This window comes from Lontra canadensis, unplaced genomic scaffold (genome assembly GCF_010015895.1).
Source record: "Lontra canadensis isolate GAN:19392208 unplaced genomic scaffold, GSC_riverotter_1.0 scaffold16, whole genome shotgun sequence".
Classification (NCBI taxonomy): Eukaryota; Metazoa; Chordata; class Mammalia; order Carnivora; family Mustelidae; genus Lontra; species Lontra canadensis.
Genome location: NW_022631010.1, coordinates 5810991 through 5833277, shown reverse-complemented (window position 1 = coordinate 5833277; position 22287 = coordinate 5810991). Strand labels below are relative to the sequence as shown.

The window sequence follows — 22287 nt, the reverse complement described above, 5'->3', positions numbered from 1 at the left end:
ATCCACTGTAGGACACCCCCCTCTCACCCCCACCAACCCCACATCCCAAGCTGGAAATTGCAGGAAGACTTTTCCCTTTGCAATGTCCCTCCAGAGTCCTCTACTGAGGTCTTAAAATTGTGCTCACTTTACAGGAGAGAGGCCTAAAGGAATTCTGTTACTCATCGTAGAATATCTATTGAAGGAGCATTTATTTGGAACTGAGGGGCAATGAATTAGTAACTGACAGAGGTGGGCAGAACCCCGGATTTCCACCGCTCTCTGAAGCTGGCAGGGGAGGGGTAGGAAGTTTCAAGAATAGGCAGGGATGGGGAAGAGGTCAAGGGAACGGTCTGGGGAAGTGAGCTTGGGGCCTGACAACAGAGAACTGGCTGTGCTCCGGGGTGAGGGCAACTGGCTCAGGTCTGTGGCCAGTCACCGCTCATCACCTTTTGTTCTCGGTTTACTGCCCATCCGATGACCCAGAAAAATAAAGGACCACTTTCCTGTGCTAGAATTGGTGGCCTCCTCTCCTGGGCCCTGTCCACAGGCCTGGCCGGGCTGCCTGTCCAGAATCACGGGACACAGATGTCCCCAGGCCGCATGCCACAAACAGAGCTGGGCCCAGACCCCAAGTCTCCTAGTCCTGCCAATCCATGTCTGAGCCAGGGTCCTCTGTGTGTCCTGCCCCAGACTCCACACCTATGCCTAGTTTCCTTCAGGACTGTCAGCTTGCGACACGGAGATGGCACACAGTAGGGGCTCAGAAAACAGCCCTATGATGAAGGAATTCACTTAAGGCAAGGGTGTATTTCATCTTGGAGCCTCCAGTGAGCAGCGGAGAACACGCTCAGTGAAAAACCAGAGTGGGCAGGAAGAAAGCGGGATAGGGAGGGTAAGGTATTGAGAAGCTCGTGGGTCTACTGGAGAGATCAGAGGGATTTTTCCTTCAGTACTCAAAGCACTCTGTTTGTATTAATTCCTTTGACCTGCAGAATAATCCTGTGATAGTGTTTATCACCTTCTCCATCTTAGAGACCAAGACAACAAAGCCCAGAGAGGTTAAGTAAGCTGCCCAGTTCACACAGGAAGTGTGTGAACTGGGACTTTAACCAGGCTCTGTATTTCAGACTCCACTCTTAATCACCATGAGACACTGCCTCTTCGGCCATCTCCTCTGTACCCCCAGCCCGAGAAAGGGGTGCTCTGTGCACCCTAACTGAAGAGATGACATACCAGCAGACAATGAACCCAAGTGGACAACTTTCTGTTGGGTGCACCATGTGACTGTTATCCCAGCTCTGAACAAGCCCCCTAGGAGGTCCTCTGCCTAATTTAGTTATTTTGTTTCTTTTGAACCCAGGCCTGCAGGACTATGATTAATGATGATAATACCTAACCTTTACTGGAGGGAGCTAGAGGCACGCTCCTGGCACAGATGGCTGCTAGCCCACCTGACACCCAGACTCTGTCAACCTTAATAACAAGGCCACTGCTCACCTTTCCCTGCTGCTTCTCAGCCTCCTTGGCACCACACATGGCCATACTAAGCTCTAGCCCATGCGATATAAGTGGCGGGGTGGATGGGAGGGGACTTCAGGGAAGCTTCCATGGAAGGAGGGGGCCTGCTCTCTGCCTCCCTCCCTCTTTGATGTTGTCGGGGTTGGGTGGAACATGCCTCAAGCTCCAGCAGCTGTCCTGGACTGGGAAGGGACCTTGAACTTGAGCCACTTGCTGAAAAGGTCACAACAGGAAGACAGGAGATGGGATCTCTAGTGATTTCCCCATGTATGAACCCCTGGATGGCCCTGGATTGATAGCCTCACGCTTCCTCTTTTTTTTTTTTTTTTTTTTTTTAAAGATTTTATTTATTTGAGAGAGAACATGAGCGGAGGCGAGAGGCAGAGGGAAAGGGAGAAGCCAAATTCCCCTGCTTGACGCAGGGCTTGATCCCAGGACCCTGGGACCATGACCCAAGCAGAAGGCAGCTGCTTAATGGACTGAGCACCCCAGGTGCCCCCTCGTATCTCTTTTATGGGCAAGAGCTCCAGCTTCTCTCTTGCTTTGGCTGCTGCTGTCTGGGGTCTTCCGATCAGGCAGCCATAATCCTAATGCTCACAGGCACAGGTGTGGTTCTGAGGCCCATTTTTCATCTAAGGAAAATAATCCTAATGAGATAGAACAACTTGAGCCCTGGTGGTCTCCCAGCAGGGCCCGCGTGCGTACCCACGGAAGGGCGAGTGCCCCCCAGCAGAAGGCTAAATGCTTGGTGTGCTGGGTCAGGGCTCGCTGCGGAGTGGCTGGGCTCAGCTACACAGGCACCGGGAGCCTGAGTGTTTTGGCAGTGGCCTGGCCTGAGGGCTGGGGGAGGTGCTCTGTGTTCTCACCACATTCGAGGCTGGCCCAGGGCCCTCCAGCATTCTGGCAGGGAATCCGGACCGCGGTTATTAAATTCCTGATATTCTGATCTGCCCTCAAGGAACCAGTAGACCAAGCAGAGGCAATTGCTGCAGGCTTTTGCAAGAGGGAAGTCATTCTGGCCCCATGTGAGACAGGATGGGGTGGCTAGGATCTGAGAGCAGCAAAGATGGTCTTGGTTAGCTTCTGCTGAAGTGGGCCCCAAAGAGATTCCCCAGAACCCCACTTTCAGTTGTTAGGTGTCCCGTGTGGAAGCATCAGTGATCCCAGAAGCTGGAGAAATTGGGCTCCTACAGGCCTTCTCAGGGCTTTTAGTGTGCACTGGAACATGGTGGGCGGGAATGAGACACACAACATTCTGTTACTGTCCAAGCACTTTTTCTGGAGAAACATCTTAAAGGAGGTTTTTTTCCCTTTAAAAAATTCTATCACTAGGGGATGCCTGGGTGGCTCAGGCATTAGGCGATTAGCCTTCGGCTCAGGTCCTGATCCCAGGATCCTGGGATAGAGTCTCACATCGGGCTCTTTGCTTAGCGGGAGCCTGCTTCTCCCTCTGCCTTCTGTTCCCCTGCTTGTGCTCTCTCTCTCTCTGACAAATAAATAAATAAATAATAAAATCCTGAAAAAAAAATACTATCACTAACTACCATTTATGGACAATTAACTTCACATCAGACGCCGTGCTATGATTGGTACATGCATCATCTCATGAATTTTCAGAAAAATCTATGAAGTGGGCACCAGTATTGTCAGAAGACAGGCCTGGAGGCTACCATGCCAAAGTATGTGGTAAAGCAGTCATCCAAACCCTCCTGCCCCATTCCAGAATCCACGATACCGGGAATCCCAGAGAGGAGAGATTTTGCCACACCCCGCATAGCTGGCAGGAGGCCGTGCTGGATCTGGACCTAGGTTTCTTCACTCTTGTTCCAATCAGATTTTTATAGGTTCACGAACATATGTCAGATGGGGAGTGATCTCCATCTCCCTACCCTGCCCTTCCCTCCCACACACCTAGAGCTGTGGCCAAGAGACCAGATGGAGATGAAGTAGAGATTCTGGACCAGCTTCTTGCCCCATCACCCATGTTGTCTCTGTGGATCTGACCCACGACACAGGGACACGTCCCTGAACCAGACTAATCAGGTATGGCCCATGCTGTCCACCACAGGCTCCACTCACAGATGCTGCCCTCCACCCACCATGGGCTCCCGAGCAAGTTCCTTTCACTGGGGCTGTGTTCCTACTGATGTCACCTGCTCTCATCCATCTACTTACTAAACATGTCTTGAATGTCTACTTTGGGCCATGTCAGGCACTGTTTAAGGATAGGAGAGGTTCTTTACATATATACACACGTGTGTATATGCATTGTACATACATATGTGTGTTACACAGAAAACTTCCTGCTGGTGATTGTGCTAAAGAGGAAAATAAAGCATGTTGCAGAGATAGCGATGGTGCTGAGGTTTAAGGGGAGATCTCTCAGATGTGTGAGCGGAGACCTAGATGAAGCAAGTAGTCATGCACTTGGGGCAGACAGAACAGCAAGAGCAAAGTCCCCGAGATGGGAATGTCCCGTCTGTGCTTCAGGGACAGCAATAGGCGTGCCTGGGGGGCTTAGTTGGAAGCGTCTGACTCTGGATTTTGGCTCAGGTCATGCATGATCTTGGGGTCGTGGGATCGAGCTGTGTTGGGCTCCCGCCCGTGGGGAGTCTCCTTGAGATTCTCTCCCTCACCCTCTGCCCCTCCCTTCCTCCCTCTCTCAAAAAAACAAACGAATGAATGAATGAATGAATGAATGAATAAAGGACCACAATAAGGCCCAGTGCACCAGTGGGTAGAACTGGGGGCGCTGGCAAGCAACTGGGTCTGGGGAGTAAGTCCCTGGAGAGGGGTAAGGTAGAGAAGCACTTTCTACAGGCCAAGGGGAGGGTCTGGGAAATGGTCTACGTGCAATGGAGATCTCCAGAGGGTCTCGCACCTTGGCCTGCTCTGCGGTGAGACTGGATTGAGGGCTAGGTCGCAAATGCCATCCACTCTCCTTCGGCTCCAGGGTGGGACATGGTGAGGCAAACACTTCCCAGAAACCAGGGAGGCGCTGCGACGCTCTGAGTGGAGGCCAGTGAAGACGACGGGGTGCTGTGTCTGCTGCGGGATGTTTGTCCAGGCGTCGCAGGCTCAGGGGCCCCAGCAGGGCGGGAGAGGGCCCAGGGCCCAGGTCAGGCAGACCGGATGGACGAGCATGGCCTCAGGTCTCTGGTCTCCCCCTCAGGTCTCCACCTCCTCACTCCGTGACCCCTGGAGCTTCCCTCCTGCACCGCCCAGCCCGCCACTCTGCCCTACCTGTCCTCTTCATAGTCCTCCATCCCCTAAAACTGGAGTTCCTCGCCGGCAGAGCCAGGGGTCCTGTGGGAGCTGGTCAGAAGGGGAAGGTCAGCAAGGGCCCAGATGTCTACCTTAGTGGGCGCTGGCCAGCTCCGGACGCCTAGATCCCTCCCTCCCAGGGCCAGGGTGACACACTTCTCTGCTCAGCGTGGTGTGGCCCTCGGTAGACCCCACGTTGCAGTGACCTGTTCCTCATCACCCACATTGAACCCAACACACTGGGAGCTCCCAGAGCCTCATTTCTGAGCCACGCCCTAGTTAGCCCGGGTGCCTAGGACACAGGGACAAGTAAATGCCCTGAGGAGTGCCCACCATGTCGTCTGCACGACATACCTTCGGTCGGGCCAACCACCCTATGAAGTGGGCATTTCCTATTTTACAGATGAGGAGATGAAGTCAGAGAGGTGATCTGCCTCAAGGTCAAGGGAACGAGTAGGTAGCAGAGTCAGTCTGCATTCTTAGGACTCTGCGAGGTACGGGCTCCTGGCTGGGCCCGTGACTGCGTCTGGGTCTCAAGTACCTATTTGCTATTCTCCCCTCATCGGCCATTAGTAAGTAGTGCAATGGTGTCCACATCTATAAGACCCCCAACCCCCACCCCCGGATGACGATAAAAAAAGACAGTATCAAGTGTCCTCAAGGATCTTGCAGAGGAAGGAGAACCCTCGCCGCTCTTGGGTGGGAAAGTAAAATGGTGCAGCATCTTTGGAAAACAATCTGGGGGTTCCTCAACTATGCACAGTTACCGCAGGACCCCACAATTCTGCGAGATCTGTGCCCAGGGGGTCAGAAACCGAGGTCTGTGCATAAACCACAGCCGTGTTCCTTCTAAGGGCCCCACACAGAAACCATGTCCACGGACCGTGAATGGATACAGGGAACGCGGTGTTTCCACACAATGGATTACGATTCAACAACCTGCAGGGACAGAGAGCGGACACATGCGAGGACATGGATGGGGCCTGAAAACACCGTGCTGACAGGAGCCGGACACCAAAGGGCACAGAGTGATTCCATTCGCATGGAATGTCCAGAATAGGCAGATCCATCGACAAAAGGTAGATTAGCCACGACCTTGGGCTGCGAGTGCGCGCGTTGGGGAGGGGATAAGTGATTGCTAACGGGTGTGATTTCTTTTCAGAGGTGGTAAGAATGTTCTGGAACTGGATGGTGCAGCGGCTGCACAGCTCTGAACGTATGAAAAACCACTGACTTGCACACTCCAAAAGGGTCAATGATCTCTGCCAAGTTATTAAAGTGAACTTGTGGGTCGTCCTTCCCCAAGCCCCAGGCTAAGCACATCAGGATCCTTTTCTGCAAGGAGCTTCGACCCCAGACACCAAAACCCGGGACTGGAATGCAGCGTGCTGTCAGATCAGGCCGGAAGGCGGACTTATCTGTTCCTCCGGCACACATTCCAGAGGCCTGACTCGGCCTCCAGCAGCTTTAGGATTCCTGGGTCTGCAAGGTCTGATTCCCAAGGAGCCTGAGTGGTGGGTCCCGGTAAAATGCTGCCCTACCAGAGCAAGCAGCTTTCCTGAGGCTGCACAGGGCCGGGAGTCCGTGCCAGCAGACTCCGGGAACATCCCAAACCTGGCCCTCCGGGGAAATGGAACTATAGGAGCACTTGTTGAAAGCCTACTAAGTGCTGGGCTCAACACAAGCTTCCTATTTAGCCTCAACTGCTCTGGAGTGAGCTACTGCCGCTACCATTTTGCTGGAGGAAAGTGACACGCCATGAGACAAAGTCCCCGGTCCCCGGTGGTAAGTGGCAGAAGTTCCCGTTCTTCCTGGTGCTCTCTGGACAGGGTTGTTACCCCTTCAGCTCACAGAGCCGTTCTGTCCTGCTCCTCTCAGAGCTCCCCCCACCCCCACCCGCCCCGACCTTTGCAAAAGGTCCCTGTCCCCTTCCCTTGCCAGTGTGGTTCAGAGACCCCTCTTATCTGTTAGAACTTCTCAGGGCAGAACTTGCAGAAACAAAGCAGTGCTGGGCCTGGAAGGGCCTCTGAGTGGCCTCCTGCAGTCCTGTAACCCGTGATGGGCCACCCAGGCTCAGTGTGGACTCCCGTGCTCCATGGGCAGGTTTCTCCAGAGGGCCTACTCCCGGGGTGGGGCGGGAAGGTCCTTCTTTCCAGGCCGCTCACCCACCAGGCCCTGGGAGCCGCGGCCTCACCCTGCCCCAAATAGGGGGCAACAAAACCACGAAGCACTCGTTTTCAAATCACGTATGGCTTCTCTGACCCCATCAAATAACTTTATTCACACAAACGTCCCATAATTTACAAAGCCTCAGTCATTCATACACATTAGGGGATCCACAGTGTTCAAGGAACTTAAATATAATGTATCATACCAACCCAAGTAAACCAAGTACAAAAAATATTCATATAAAGTTGTTCACACGTAGGTCCTAGATTACCAGCTTCTGTGCAAAAAAAGAAAATAAAGAAAAATAGATTTATTAACTAGTATTTGAAGCTAACTTTGTGCCTGGGTTACCCTGTGCCTCCCTCAAACCCAAGTTGGCTCCCCATGCCTGTTCAGTTGGGGCCCCGTACTCCCCTGCTCTAATGAAAGACGCCCCCAGGGGCACAGAAGAGTTCTTCAAAATGTTCCTGAACAAACTCCCTCCTGGGAGATGTGGGGCCTCCAGGCAACCAACGGAAGTGGATTCTCCTCTCGATGGTGGCTGGGGGAGCTTAACATTATTTGCCAACGGTCCTGTCCCACCTCCTCGCTTCCCCTCTGAGGGCATCTCTCCAGACGGGAGTCCCTGTGCTCCAAGCCTGGCAGGCAGGATCAGAGATGGGTCTGGTGTCCTGGGGGCTATACCTCCGCCCAGTGTGGGAGGACAGCCAAGGTGCCTTCTCCAGGCCTCAGCCTCAGATCAGGCTGACAGTTCCCAGGTGACTCCAGGAGCACTGTGATCTGGGGGCCACCACGCAGGCCGAGGGAGAGGAAGGGAGTCAGGGGGAAGCAATGCCCCAGGAGCCACCGGTGCCCCCAGATGGGTGAGTATGGGGTGGGGGTGGGGCACAAGGAGGATCGGAGGTGGCAGGTGCCCATGGTGGGCAGGGCCAAGAGCCCAGGCAGCATGGAGCAAGGGGAGGGCAGAGAGTTAGGGGGGACCCCTTCTTAGGGGATGGAGGCCCAACTCCTCTGTTCCAAGTTTCCAAAAGATACTCTGAGGCTGAAACCCAGACATCCATCCTGTTAAGATCTGTCTTCTAAAAGGTATACTGCAAAGGCAAAGAAAGAACGTTCCTACAATGCCAGCTCTTTACCTTTGCTCAGAAAAAAAGACTCAAGCAAAAATTATCTTATTGCTCCAAACACTGGTTTTCTAGGAGACAGCTGATATGTCAAGGAGCAGAGAACCTTCGAGGGAGGGAATGGTAGAGGCGGGGAATGTCCAGGGGCAGGAAGGCTGAGAGGAAGGTGGTGGGGAGTGGTCTTAGCACCGCAGGGTCAGGGGGCAGAGGGGGTGCGGGGCAAGTGCCCCTGCAGGCTCCACCTTCATTCGCTCTGGGACCTCCACTGGCAGTGCCAGAGAGGAGGCCAGGCCCCATCAGGAGCCTGACCTCCGCCAGTGTTGGGCACATTTCTCCTCCAGCTGTAAACAGGGTATTTCTCAAGTAAACATTAAATACACGCCCTCAGAAAGGCAGCCATCGGGGGCAAAGGCCTGCGCCCTTTGTCCCTGGTGCCCAGAAAGGAGTCAGATGGAGCCAGTCTTGAATGGAAAAACGGCGGCATCCTCCTGGCTATAGAGGTAAGAGGCAGGGGGCCTGCTGGATAGTGAGAGGCAGAGGGCGGCCAGCTGGTGGAAACGCGGTTGTTCTGTCCTCTGCTAAAGCTGCTCTTAGTGTCTCCGTGGTGGCAGGAGCCCTGGGCCTGGCTGCAGCCCTCGGGGAAGGATGGGGCAGGGGGGACGATTCCCTCGAGGCTCTCTGTGGGTGGGAGTGAGAGGTTAAGTGACAGACAGACATAGTCAGGGAGGAGGATGCCATGGACTTCTAGCTGAGCTAGCAGGTCGGGTCAAAGGAGGGCAGTGGAATAAGGCACTAGGATCTGTCTTGCTGAGTCCTCTTGCTGGGGGGAGGCTGAGCTCCAGACCCACCAGTCTCCGGCCCAGAACCTCCCTGCTATGGGCTAGCCGTTTCACAGATCCAAGGAGAAGAGAATGACTGCTATTTCAAGGTGTGGAGACTCCTAGAACTTGCACAGGCCTTAACGAACGTGGTGGCACCGAGCTGAGGCAGTACAGAGCTGCCACTGTGCCCTGGGTGCAGAGGATGAAGAGGCAGGAGGCTGACCCACAGCAGGACAGGGGGAAGGTGGCTGAGAAGCACATGGGAGCTACCCAGGTCCAACCAAGACTAGTCCACTGGCCAGGGGCCGAGCCGGCGTTCACCTTGGGCTGACGTCCACCTGGCTGGCTGGGCACCCGAGATGGACAAAGTGGGGGGTGGCTGAGGGGGCAGGAGGGAGAGACAGGCACTTGGGGCTAATGAGCTGGCCATCGTGAGCCAGGGAAGGAGGCCCTGCCACCAAGCAAGGGTAGGCTGGGTCCTGCATGATACGGGCTAGCCTTCCCAGGCTGCCTGCCTTGCCTAAAAGGCAGAGACATCCTGTGACCCTCGGGGGCTACACTGACACCAAGAGAAAAACGAAGGGGGATGGTTGCAGCTCCAAAGCTCCAAGACCTGATCAGATGGAGGTTAGAGACCCAGGGAGGGCAGAGGCAAAGTTAAAGCCAAGGGAACACCTTGCGAGGCCCGAGCCTTCACAAGGAACTTGAGGACTGGGGCTGTAGCTAGGGAACACGGTGGGGGCGGTGGTGAGGGGACTGGGGGGCTGTTTTTCCCATCTGCTGACCCCAAGGGGAGGGGGGCAGCTCAGGGCTCACTCTAGTGGCCTGAGAAGCCGGAGAGACAAGGGACAAAGAGGCACGAAGGATTTCACAAGGAAGGGCATGCCTCCCACCTGCACCCCTGCTCCCCGCAGCCAATGGTCTGCCCAGGAGGAAGCAGCAGCCTCGGGATATGAGGGATCTAAGAGGCCAGAGAATGCCAGCAAACGTGTGGTGAGTTCGCAAGTTTAGGCGGGTGTCGCACTGGTCTTTCCCAAATGCCCAGGGCCAAAGGACTGCTGCTGGGGGCAGGGGTGGGGGGGGAGGCCCCCCCCCGCCCCCGATCACACACTAACCTGAATACCCTCTGACCACTTCCCCTATCGACCCTATGCTGGTTTAGAGAAAACGGAAAACAAACCTAACAGAATTTCCTTTCCCCTTCCCCAAGACCCTGTTCCGGTTGGTCGTCATGGGGGTAAAGCCTCTGGAGGAGCCCCAGGAGCTTTCGGGTGAGAGGGACGACACGGGGCCAGCCACCTGCCTCTGCGATGTTGGGGGTGGGGTGGAGTGGGGCAAACCCTCAGGTTCAGAAGCCTGCGATGAGGGAGCGGCATGTGCCTGCTGGAGAGCGTGGGATGACTGCACAGGCATTGGTGCTGAGGTCAACAGGGTCACACTGGGGAAGCTTGAGGGTGGCAGGCCACGCATGGGCACCTGACAGCTGCAGGGGTAGGGGGGTGGCGATGGCAGCAGTGGTAGTGGTGGTGTCCACCCCGTCCTCCCCTCCTTGCTCTTGGTGGGTCCAATCTTGTCCCACCAGACACGTGTGCACTGAGGGAGGGCACCTCACAGCGAGTCCCTGGGGGTGACGGAGGTGGCGCCTGACGTTGTTGCCGGCTGGGACACCACGGGCCCACATGCAGGGCACACGCTTCACTGCAGGGAGAGGACAGTGGCAGCCAGTTCAGCACACCCTGTTCTTATGGCCAGGTCACAATCGGATCTCAGGGACTTAGGCAGTCTCTGTGACAACTGGGACACGTGGCGGGCACACATGGGAAGGAGACGATCCAGGAGGCAGGAGGTGATGGATGCTGACCTCACAGGAGTGAGAGATGCCCTCCGAAGCCCCAGCCGTGTCCCAGGCAGAGGTTTGGCACAACAGTTTTTTTTTTTTTTTTTTCCTGGGGGTCTTCCCTTGGGAGGGGAACCACTAACAGAAAGGTAGGCTTGTAGAGCTGGGCTGGTCTGGAGCCCGGCTGCCGGGAAGTGGGGGGATAGTCACCTTTGTCCCCCCAGCACTCCCAGTTATAAAGGGCAGAAGAGGGAATGGACTCCCACCACTGGAGTCCTGGAGTGGTCCAGGGCTTCCAGCAGCTGAAAGAAGACAAACCCGCAGTTTAGAATTTCTTTCTTGAGTCCTCCTGGCCAAACCCTGTCTTCCTCTTCCAGGTGGTTCTTCGCCTTTGACCATTTCTAAGGCCCGAGGGTGGGCCAGGAGCAGCCCACCAGAGTCCGGCAGTGCCCGTGTCTGTGGTGGGGGGAGGTGGCCCACAGGCTGCCTTCTGTCTTTGTGTCCCTACCCTCCGGGGCCGGGACCCACCCCGGCTCTCCACGGAGAGGCAGGCCTTCTCTGGGGAAGTGAGGTGTTCTAAGCAGAACAGAAGGATGGGTAAAAACAAAGACGACAGGGGGAAAATAAAGGAACAAAACAAAATAGCTCCCTAACCCCTTACAAAAATTAAAAATGACATTTATACATATGCTTCTGTCCATGTTGTTTCTCCACAGCATAGTTTCCTGCTCTTCTGAAGTCTTAATCGTTTAAATTAAAAAAGGAAAAAAAAAAGACAAAAATAAAATAAGATTTTAAAAAATTAAGCAGAACTAAAAGGAGAGGGGAAAACCCAAATAAAAGCTTCACATTGCCGGAGATCCAGCTGTCGGGAGATCACCAACCGACCAAGCCACCATCTGCACCCTCGGCCGTCCTCTGTGGGAGACACGATGACACTGTCCCGAGGATCAACCTGGAAGACAGAAGACAGAAGGCCGGGGATGAGCAGACACTGGGCCGGCAGGCTCAGAGCACCTCCCGGCTCCGGACATACCCCTTTGGTGCCAGCACCCAACCCCGAGAGGTTTCTAAATATTACAGGGACTGGATCTAGCTTTGCTATAAGCACCCTGTTGTCGATACACATTATCCTCCTTTGTCACAAAGGGAAACTGAGGCACGGGTTAATAAGGCACGTGACTAATATTGCACTGACGGAGCAGAAGACCCTGGCTGGGAACCCAGGCTTGCTGGCTACAGCTGCAATCCCACCATGACTCCATCCCTGTGCTATCAGGACAAGAAGCCACAGGACCCTAGCCATCCCGTCCCTCCAGACCCTGGCCCAAGTCCCTCCTTGCCCTCTCTGACTAACTACGCTGTACCGAAGCTCGTGCGCATGCTCTTGGGTTTATCCTATTTCACAGACAACTAAGGCTCAGCCCCCCGAGAACCTGTCCCAGTTAGCCAAAGCTCTCAGGTCTTAAGAGGGGCCAGAATCCCACAGCTGGAACTGGGGTGACTCAGGGCTAGAGTTAAGAATGAGGTTCTGCCACTTGACCACAGGCAAATTTAAGCCCTCTTTAGTCTTGTCACCTGCACCAAATCACTTTATTACGAGGACATATGAACTAAGACATGTAACCTGAGACAGTGCCTGCCCCTATCACGATTAGCTATTGTTTGGGAACTGCCGTGGAACCAGGCCTCAGGAATAGGCCCTGCCACTAGCCTTTCAGGGACCTGTTTTAGTGGACGCCTAGAACACAAGAGCCTACAGCCAACAGCCTCGGCCCGGCACCTGCTGCCAGCCCGCTGTCTCAGTCAGAGTCGCCTGATCAGGGCTGAGCAGGGCCCCAGCCCAGGCAGCAGGGCTCCCTCTGCAAGGCACAGGGACTCACCCTGGGGTTCCGGAGTGCCTGCTCTCACCCTGACAGATGACAGCATCACTTAAGTCTTTCAAAGCGCACTTGAAATCCCTCCATACTGGCCCCCGCCCCCCACACTGGCTTCATTCCTGTATAAGCTCCATGCAGCATGAGGAGCCCGGCACTCCCCACCCCACTGTCACTTGTCCCCTGCGCAGTCTGACCACCCGGGCCCACCGTGCTCAGGTCCCCAGGAGATGCCCGTCTGGTCCTCACGGGAGGCAGTGGGGTCTAGCAACCGGAGATAGCCTGTCTCCTTCTGTGGGAAATGGTCAGCTCTCCTTCGAGGTCTGACCGGAGTAAAGACTGCGAAGTACCTGGCCCCCAGCAGGAACTGTATGACTCCATGAACCCACCCTGTCCTTGTCCCCAACCACGGGACCACCCAAATTGCTGCTAGCTGGGGAGGGGGCATGGAAGGGATGCACACCCTGCCAGGGACATGGACCAGTGCCTTCCAGAGAGCAATCAGAGTCTCAGGTGTATGCAGACCTCTAGACCCTAAACTTTCACTTCCAGAAACCTAGACTGACAAACAAAGAGGACTTTACAAAGAAAGATGCTCGCTGAAGCTATGATCTACATTATGAGGCAACAACCCACAAACCCAAAAGGAAAAGATTTAAGCAGATGATCCATCTACTCTGTGGAGTATTAAAGAGGCAATGAGACGGCAGGTTATAGCAGAAGCACTTCCTGGGATCAAAGAGAAATAAGCAGGCTACAATGTCCTGCGGCATACAGTAGAAGCAGAACCATGTAGCAAACAAAAACCTCCACATACAGGAAAATCTGTCAAGAAATACATCAAAATGTTGTACTTGTTGTGGGTGTATTTTCTCCTTCTCCTGCTTAATACTGAGAACACATCACGTTTTCATGCTTTATTTTATAGCGGGAAAATGGGCGTACTTGAAGGGACAAGAAAAGCTGTCAGCCCCAAAGAAAGGTCCCTGGAGAAGCAGTCCAAGAGACCAGACTCAGGCTCTTTTCTGGGCTCCTCCACACACAGTGGACAGCAGAGAATTTTCCACGGCTGTCAGGTGACATTAGACTGTGCAGTTCTCTCCTCCAGCGCAAGGTGAGGGAGGGGGCACCCAGTCTGCGTATGGGGAGTGGAGTGGGGGTGAATCATAAAGGTGCTGGAAAAGTATCTGATCTACAAGAAAATACTGGCTTTCTCAGCCTCAATTTTTCCCTCTGTTGCTTCTGTTTCCCTGCCTGTGAAGTCCCCTCCTTCAACAGCAAAAAAATCATTGGTGGTTCTTGTACCTTGGTTTCTGATTTGGTAAAATGAAGTCACCAGAAGCACATCCTGGGATGACCTAGAAGCCAACTGGCTTTGCTCCGCACGCCCATGACCTTCTCCCTGTACTGTCAAGACAAAGCAGAACACCCAGCAGCCAGGGGGAGGGAGGGCTTGGGGGGAACCTCACCATCCAAGATATTCCACGTCCTTGTGAAATAGGACAAGAAAAGCCCAGGAAACTGGAGGCTAATGTGTGATCTGCTAAGATTATCTCTGGGACGAGTTATGACCTTTCCAACACTGCTTTCCTCCCTCCCTTGGCAGGACCCAAGCTGAGGACACCCTGCTCAAAGGGACGCCCGTCAGCAGGAAGGTGACCCATGGTAGCAGAAAAGCAGCAGCCAAGGAGGCCGAGAGATGCAGAAGCTGGAAGTCCCTTTTCACATAATTAACTAGGAGAACAGAGTGTGCCCGCAGAAGGTCAAAGCAACAGCAAAGCTCCCCATGAGAGCTCCCGCGACACAAGTGTATAATGACCACTGTACTCACTGGGTCCCTTGCCAGGAAGCCAGGCTGACATTTCCCACAGGCTCCTCCACCCTCCCCCTGCTTGGGCACCGGGTCCCATCCCCCTGGGAGGATGCCTCAGGATGGCATACAGGTCTGGGTCTGCTTCCTTCTTGGGGGCAGGGACAAGGAACGTAAGAGTGCTCTCTTTCAGGGAGCAGACCCTGGCTTCGGGTTCCTCTCCTGTCTCCCATTACAGAAGGTCCACCTGGCCCAGGAAGCCAATGGCGGCAGGTGCACGGGGAGACAGCTTCGCAGCTATGAGCAGGAAGGGCTCAGAGCACCTGCTTCGGGGTTAGAGCAGCAGACCCTCCCAGGCCCGTGCTGGGGCAGTAAATGGAGTAAGGGCTCAGCCCAGGGGCAGGGGTGGGGGTGGGGGGAGGGGGAGGGGACCCCCCAGACTTCATCCTAGCAGATGTCACACCCCAACTCCCCGCCTGCCCAGTGACCAGAATGGACCAGGGCCTGACTCGTCCCTTCCAGTGGGACACGTACCTCTGACTGCAGAGCCCCGTGCAGAGGCTGAGCCACGCTGCTGGGCAGAAAGAAAAGTGGTGTGTGATTCACCTCCACACGATGTCATCAGCACGCCCCATCTTTCGCCTTCCTGATCATCTCATTTTGTTAGGTTGACTGCCCCATTTTAATAAGGGGACAGGCCCAGGGAGATGGAGCGGCTCAGCCCACACTACAACGCCACTAAGCCACTGGCCAGGGGTTCCCCCACTGCAGGCATTTGCCACGGTCCTGAGCGGAGAGGGGCCAGGGATACGGAAGTGTTGGCAAATCCTTCCCCTTCTTTCAACTCCCAGACAAAGCTCCCTCAGCACGCCCGACCTTAGTTCTCTGTAATTACTGTCCCGGCGATCGCTCACCCAGCATCGAACGTTCCAAGGGCTTTGTAGGGAACAATCCATTAAGGCAAACTTCAGCTCTTCCAAGCTGCTTCCCACTCACTATGTCCCTGCACGGAGCCCGCATGTTCCAGCTACAGCCTTGTCTCACCCCACAACCCGATGAGGTAGGCGCTGCCATCACCCAGTTCCAGAGCAGCTCAGAGAGAAGAGCTGCACGGCTAATGGGTGGGACAGAAAAGGGTCTGGGCCTGGGTCAGTCTCACCTCACACCTCCTGCTTTTAGCATCTAACTGTCCTGAGAAATCCCTTCCTGGAGAGACAAGAGCTTAAGTGGAGTTTAAAACCCATTTAATCCCTTCATTTATAAACACAGAAATGGGTTCATGGACGGCTTGGCTTAGGTACCTCCGCACAAGGCTGGTGGAGCCACCAGGCAGTGAGCAGCCTTCTACCAAGTTCCTCTGCCAGCTAAGCAGTTGTCTGGTCCTATCGAGGAGACGGGGGAACCAAAGTGCTCCCCTGAATGCCACCAGCAGTTTGCAGAAGGGAAGTGGGGGAGGGGGTGGGGAGTGAGGACAAAGGGGTGGGATGGATGGGCTCCCCCCGTCTACCTCCTCCCTGACCCCCCAGCCCACAGAGATGGAAACCTGTGGGGGGAGAAGACTATCCTTCTCTAGAAGCGCAGCCCTCCAACTTCACTGTTGCTAAAATGTCATTTTTAGATGAAACTAAATGGGAATGGTTTGGGGTCCCCCGTCTCCTACTTTCAAATGGTACCATCCTTCCAACTGTGCAGGACCGGCAGCCACAGGACGTGAGAATCTCTGGGAGCCACGACTGCATTTCCACTGAGCGTCTTCACCCATGTGCTCTAGTGGGGCAACAGCACAGGTTGTGGTGGACGGTTCTGGGCTCAAATCCTGCCTCTGCCACTTACTGGCTGCTTATACCTGAGCCTCCCTTTCCTTGCTAGCAAAGTGGGGATGCTGCCCTACCCTTTCAGGGGCTGTTATGAGGATTTAAGTAAGCTGCCTACCCCAGCACCTGGTACACAGCACTACGATCCGTACGGTCTACCATGTTGTTCACTGTGTTAATGGTCACTTCGGTTCTCAGACGGAACTGTACAACTTATCTAGAGATGAGGCTTAATTCAGGAACTTTCTGTCCTTTATCTGTAGTATGGACATGCAGGAGGAAGGCAGTGGAGGGGGTAGTGGGGGGGAGGGGAGCTCTCCCAATATGCCCTCTGGGGAGCATTCCTCACACCATTGCTGTAATGCCTCAAGGACAGCCAGCTGGTGGCATAGGTATCCTCAGCACCTTTCAACCTGCTCAGACCTAAGGAAGGATTTTTAAAGCCCATGAGTCTCGAGATCTAAAATATAACCTAGACGTCTGCGAGGATCTATTTTCCGTGATAGTGTACAAAAACGTCACAGCTAACTGCTGAAAGGCTGTGCCAGATCAGCAGGTGACCACTGGCACGTGTCAGGACGGCTCCCATACCAGGATTCAGGGTGGCAAAGAGCACCTGAGCTCATGCCACCTGCTGGGGAGGCAGGCAGCAACCGTAAGCACGTGTGACGCATACACTCTCGACACTCGGCAAAGTGCAAAAAGGTTCAATAACTCGTCAATGCTTAACTGGGATTCAAACCTCAAGTCCGGTCTTCTCTATCTCTCTCATCTCGTCAACAGAAAAGGAAGGCATCAGGCTGGCATGCTCATAGATTGCAGTATAAACTCAAACTGTGGTATTCCTGGGTGGGGGAGCCAAGAACTCACTCTTAAAGTAAGTCCTCTGTGCACCCCCGCGTGGAGGTATTATTCCTGCGGTTAAGGCTACCTTTGACATGTCAGACACTATGTGAGGCTTCACAAGCAATGGTTTCTTTCCCCAAACGAAGGAGCATGGAGGAATGATCTCCATTTCACAGATGGCAAACCAAGGCTCAAGTATACATCGTCTGCATATCACACTGTGGAGGCACAGAGAGGCAAGGCAATGTCAGGGTCGAAGAGGGCGGGCCCCTCCTTAGTAGGGTTAGCTTCAAAAAGAGTCATTCCTCGCTTGCTTAATACACCAAAGCAGCTTTTCATACTGAGACAATGACCTGCCAGGCCTGGGGGTTCAACGGCCCCGGCACTACTGTTCATTCCCATCTGTCAGAGGGACAGAGGCCAGTGAGCCAAGCTTTCTGATATTCCCTTTATCGAAGGCTCTCCCGGCCACAGCGTGGCTCACAGAGGGGCAAAGCTAGGGACCACCGTGCCACAAGCGGCCCACAGCATGGCTCATGGGGGTCAGGGTTAAAAGACCTGGGGGTGGACGTGCTGGATGGGGTGAACATGCTGTCCGTCCTTGGGTCTACAGAAGGTAAAAGGGAACAGGAGTCTGGGCAAAGCACCTCCAACAGGGGTTCTACAGCTGCCACGATGCTCTGGAATCCTTTGCGACTGGCTCTGAGCCCTGAGGAGGCCAAAGAAAGGCAGAAATTTAGGGAGCAGGTCCTGAACGTGGGGAGAACGTCACCCACAGAGCATAGGGTTACAGAGATATCCCAGCTCTCCCTGTTACTAATCGAGGTTCCCGATCCTCAGCTTTTTCAGCTGACAAGGTGGCCAGGTCCGCCATGCAGAGTGTGACGTCCAGTGACATTTTCTGTCCTGGGCACACTGAGGTATACAGCAAGCAGTTAATACGTGGTGATGGCAGCTTTCGATCACACCCCAACCCTAAACCTCACCACCTCACTGGCCGGCCCACACAAAAATTCCGGATGAGATGACTTGGCGTCAGACCAGCCTCCTTTCTGCTTTGGGCCTCAGCAAGTGCTGGTCCAGCTGTAACCTCCCTGGCCCCCTCCACGTGCCTTCTCCCCGGGGCTCCAGTCCCGGGGCCCCAGCGAACAGAGTGACCGCAGACCCCCACGAGCCATGCCATGTGCTCCCCTCGCTCCACCCCTAACCCCAAGAGGACTGGACAGTCTGTGCTTCTCTCGAGCCTCTCAGGTTGCCAAGCCCACAAGTCAAATGCTGGCTGACTGACAGGAACCGGGAGCTAGCAGGTGGCAATAGAAGAATTAATTTACAAACTTCACTGAATCATTCAGCATGACAGGATCTTAACTCAAAAGTCTGGTTATAAAATCCCTGCCTAGAGTTGAGTTCCCACTGAACACCACCAAGGCCAGGTAGAGAGAGAGATGCTCACCCTCCCCTCAGAAAACCGGGCCACTCGTCCAGGCTCCAGCAGGTGGCAGGGAGGAGCAGGGAGGAGCAGGGAGGAGCAGGGAGAAGCTGGGAGGAGGCTGGTACTCATTTTGTACCTGGCCACACCCTGCCGGCTACCCACCAACTCCCAGTGAGGCACAGGACGAAGGGTTTCCCTAACCAGCTACAGGGCCAGGAGGCTCTAGGGCCAACGCCTGCTCTGTCTGCCACTCCTTCTCTTGCCACCTTTCAAAGGGGACGAAAATAAGGCTTTCTATTCAATCTGGAGAGGGAAGCCTGAAATCCAGGGGTGGCCAGCAGGAGCCAGCCTGGGTTCAGTGTGTCCCCCAGGGCAGGCCAGCCACAGGAAGAGGCAAATGAGAACAGTGGCCTCGAGACCAGAAGCCTTGGCTCTGGCCTCAACTCTGTGGTCTTCTCCAGATTGTCAAGACCCATACGGCCTTGTTCCAGGACCCACGCCCTGCAAAACACAATGATACCCAACACCACTTCGTAGCTGACCGGTGACACTGCAGGTGGGGCGGACTCTGCACCCCATGCCTGAAGCCCACGGATCACGGAAACCAGTGGTGGGGGTGGGGGAAAGGGGCAGGGCAGCCCCCCCAGAGAAACTGAACAACAGCTGTGGAGCAGCTGGGGGCCCACCCTCGTCTCAGAGGCCACCCCTCCCATCTTCCACATCCTCTTCGCCCACTTCTGCATGTCCAGAAGGGGCAGCCCCGTGAACTCTGAAAGGCAGACTGGTGCCCAGGCTGGAAGAGTACAGATGCCACCAGAAGAATTCACCCCTGTGCAGAGACCTACTGAAAAGACACTGAAGTAAAAGTGAAGAAAAATGAAGGACCCAGCCTAGTGCTGGGGACCCCGGTTACCAGTCCCACCTAGTGCTCTCCCTGCTCTCTGCTAGGGACCCCGTCTCTTCCTGTGCCACTGACAGGGGCTTGGGACCAGGGCAGGGGTTCTCCATCTGGGGTCCTTCAAACTCCCAAGGAGACACAGGGTCTCCAAATGCCCGGAAGGCATATATGAAGTATCACAGGGAGTGTCAGTTGTGTGCCTTTCTCTGGAGGGACAGCCCCGACTCCTGGCACGAGGAACCTAAGAACCACGAGCACCTCAGCAGGCTCCTACCTAACAAAGCAAAGACTAACCAGAAAGCAACACGGGAGGACTACAAGGGGGGTTCCCCCTGGCACAGCGGAGCAGGACAAGCTGGGTAGGACAAGCTGGGTGGGGGGAAGCAGGAGGCAGCTGATGGCACCAGAGCCCTACCTAGCAGTGGGATGGGCTGGGAGTGGGGGGGGGGGTCCCCTCTCCTTACAGATTTTCAAGGCAAACCTGAGACTCTGAAAGCAGACAGAGGCCATGGAGAGGTTACGGGCTCCCCGCCGAGTCAGCAGAGCTAGATCGGTGACCCACTCAGCACCATGCGGCCACATGCTCTCTTGCTGCCACAGCTGGCAGGCCGGCTGGATGGCGGGCCCTGGGCTCCTGTGACAAGGGGAGCGCACCGAGCTTAAAGGCAAGATGGCGTGTGCTGCTGCCAACAGATGCCAGCCTCATCTCCGGCTCATCGGGGAGCAGGGCCGGGCCAGGGAGCGCCCGCACAGGAGATGTGGCAGCACGTCACCATGGAAGCTTGCAGACTCTGAGACTTGGTCACATTATAGCGGTGCTCATGTTGTCACCGTGGTGGGCTGGCCCAGTACTGTTTTAAACCTCCTGATTTCCCAAAACGAGCTGCCCCAAATGCTGGTATTCAAAAGCTGGCCAAATGCACAAAAGGAAGAATGGCTGGGGCGCCTGGCTGGCTCCGTCAGTGGAGCGTGTGACTCCTGTTCTGTGGGTTGTGAACTCGAGCCTCATGGTGGGTGGAGGGATTACTTAAAACTAAAATCTTTAAAAAACAAACACCAAAACAAAGGAAGAGCTGCTGGCAGGACCTAAGAGTCTGAGATCGGGAGGGCTCTCTGGTGACCAGCAAGCCACAGGGCTACACCCCAAGTCATCCCACCGGGGTTGGAGGATGGAGACCAATTTAAAAGCCAGTATCCCCGGCCTTGGGAAGTCATGTCTGGGGGGCCCCAGGGAGCTGGGACGCACCTGAGCGGGTAAACAGGCACTGGCTGGCACTCCAGACAAATGAAGGGGGGAACTTTCTATCTGTAGAAAGAGCCCTGGTAATTGGCAGTTGGCTACAGAGACACCCTAACGAATTCCCTTCCTCCACTTATTAAGTGTGTGGACGAAAAGAGAGCTGCCAACTGCCTTGACTGGTCCCCAAAGAGACTGAGGTTCAGCTGTGGCTGCTGTGATTAGCAAAGGGCTCCGGGGAGCAGCTGGGCTCCCGGGAGAACCCTCCTCCCCGGCCCTTTGCCAGGAGCATGCCTAAGGTGTTGTCACAGCTGAAGGGGAGAGGTTGCTCTTCCACATGGTGACAGGACAATCTGTGGTTAGAAAAGGCAAGACTCAAACAAGGTCATGCCCAGAGTGGTCTGGCTGGGCAAGAGGGGACCATATGGACTTCTGGTTACAGCAACCAGACCGGAGCCCAGTGTGCCAGGGGAACTCGTAGGGATGGGAGGGGGTGCATGGCGAAGGGGCCTGGAGCTCTCTTAGGGAAAAGAAGAGCACTGCAGATTGCTAGTGAAAATGAATGAGCCTGTAAGAATTTGGAAAAAACAAACAGGCCACACAGAGTCAACGCACGGAGCTGCCCCGAGCTCTCGCTGTGTGCATGGAGTGGCAGTGGGTACTTCCTACTTCTTGTGCCTTTGGTCTTTGCAGCTGTGGACAGCGAACACCAGTGTTGAATAGCATCATTTGGAGGACAGGAAATGGGGGCCCAGAGAAGTTAGAGGAGACTTGCCCGAAGTCATCCAGCTGGGCAGTGGGAGAGCTACAAGGTAAACCTAGATTTATCAACATCCCAGGTTTCGATGCCAGTCCCTTACTGACACCAACGTGGAAGCACAGGGCTCCCAATGGCCGTATCAGCCCCTGCCCTGTCTCTCCTCGCTCAGGAGGGTGCCTGTGCCACCTTGCATCTTCTGAGGGCCAGCCCTGTCAGGTGTCGCATCTCTTCCCTCCCTCAGGGAGCTGACAGCTCTCTCCTCACCATGACCTACTCATCTGCCAGAAAGAACCGTCTTGTGCACCACTATCACTAGTCTCCACTTTTTTTCCCCCAGGGTGAAGGTCACCCTCCTTAGGCTGACATTCAAGGCTCTGGGCAACTTAGCACTCTTTCACTCTCCCCCTTTACCTCTGTGTCAGCCAACCTGAAGATCTGCTCTTGACACAAATTCTCAATGTTCTCACTGTGTCCCTTGCTTACAGCAGCCTGGCCTGCCCTCCTTTCTTCCAGGGCTATCTTAAGCCACAGGTCCTACTTGTTGCCATTACTGATTTATTCAACCAAAAGCCAGCGTTCCCTCCACGAATCTCCTGGGAGCACCGCACACGGTGCCACTTACTACACATGTGTGCGTGGGACCTGTCCTCAGAAGGTGATGGCAGAGAGCCGTAGAGCTGGCCCTTGTTGGCCATTTGGCCAGGGGAGCACATCACTTACGGTCTTCAGAGTGGGAAGGACATCCTACCCAGGACCCATGTGAGGATGGGATGAGATAAGAAACAGAGCAGGAGAGTATGAAGTCTCGCATGGGGCGTGCGCTCAGTAAGTCAGAAACTGAGAGGAAGTCCCCAGACCCCCGCCCTCATGCCTTAGGATGCTAAAGACTCATGCTGCC

The 22287-nt window shown here is 54.9% G+C and overlaps 1 protein-coding gene and 1 long non-coding RNA gene across 3 annotated transcripts in view; both read right to left on the bottom strand.

Annotated features, from left to right (window-relative positions):
• Positions 1-6998: 6998 nt before the first annotated feature.
• LOC116868577 lies at positions 6999-7599 on the bottom strand. The gene is made up of 2 exons (XR_004382864.1): positions 7490-7599; positions 6999-7210 (listed from the first exon to the last, which is right to left on the bottom strand). It is a non-coding gene; the product is annotated as an uncharacterized LOC116868577 (long non-coding RNA).
• Positions 7600-11062: 3463 nt separating this feature from the next.
• Positions 11063-22287, bottom strand: part of STK35 (serine/threonine kinase 35) — a 38319-nt gene continuing 27094 nt past the window's right edge. For both annotated transcript variants that reach the window (XM_032859031.1, XM_032859032.1), the window contains exon 4: positions 11063-11670. The gene's annotated coding sequence lies outside the window, so the exon portion shown is untranslated. The remainder of the gene's footprint in view (positions 11671-22287) is intronic.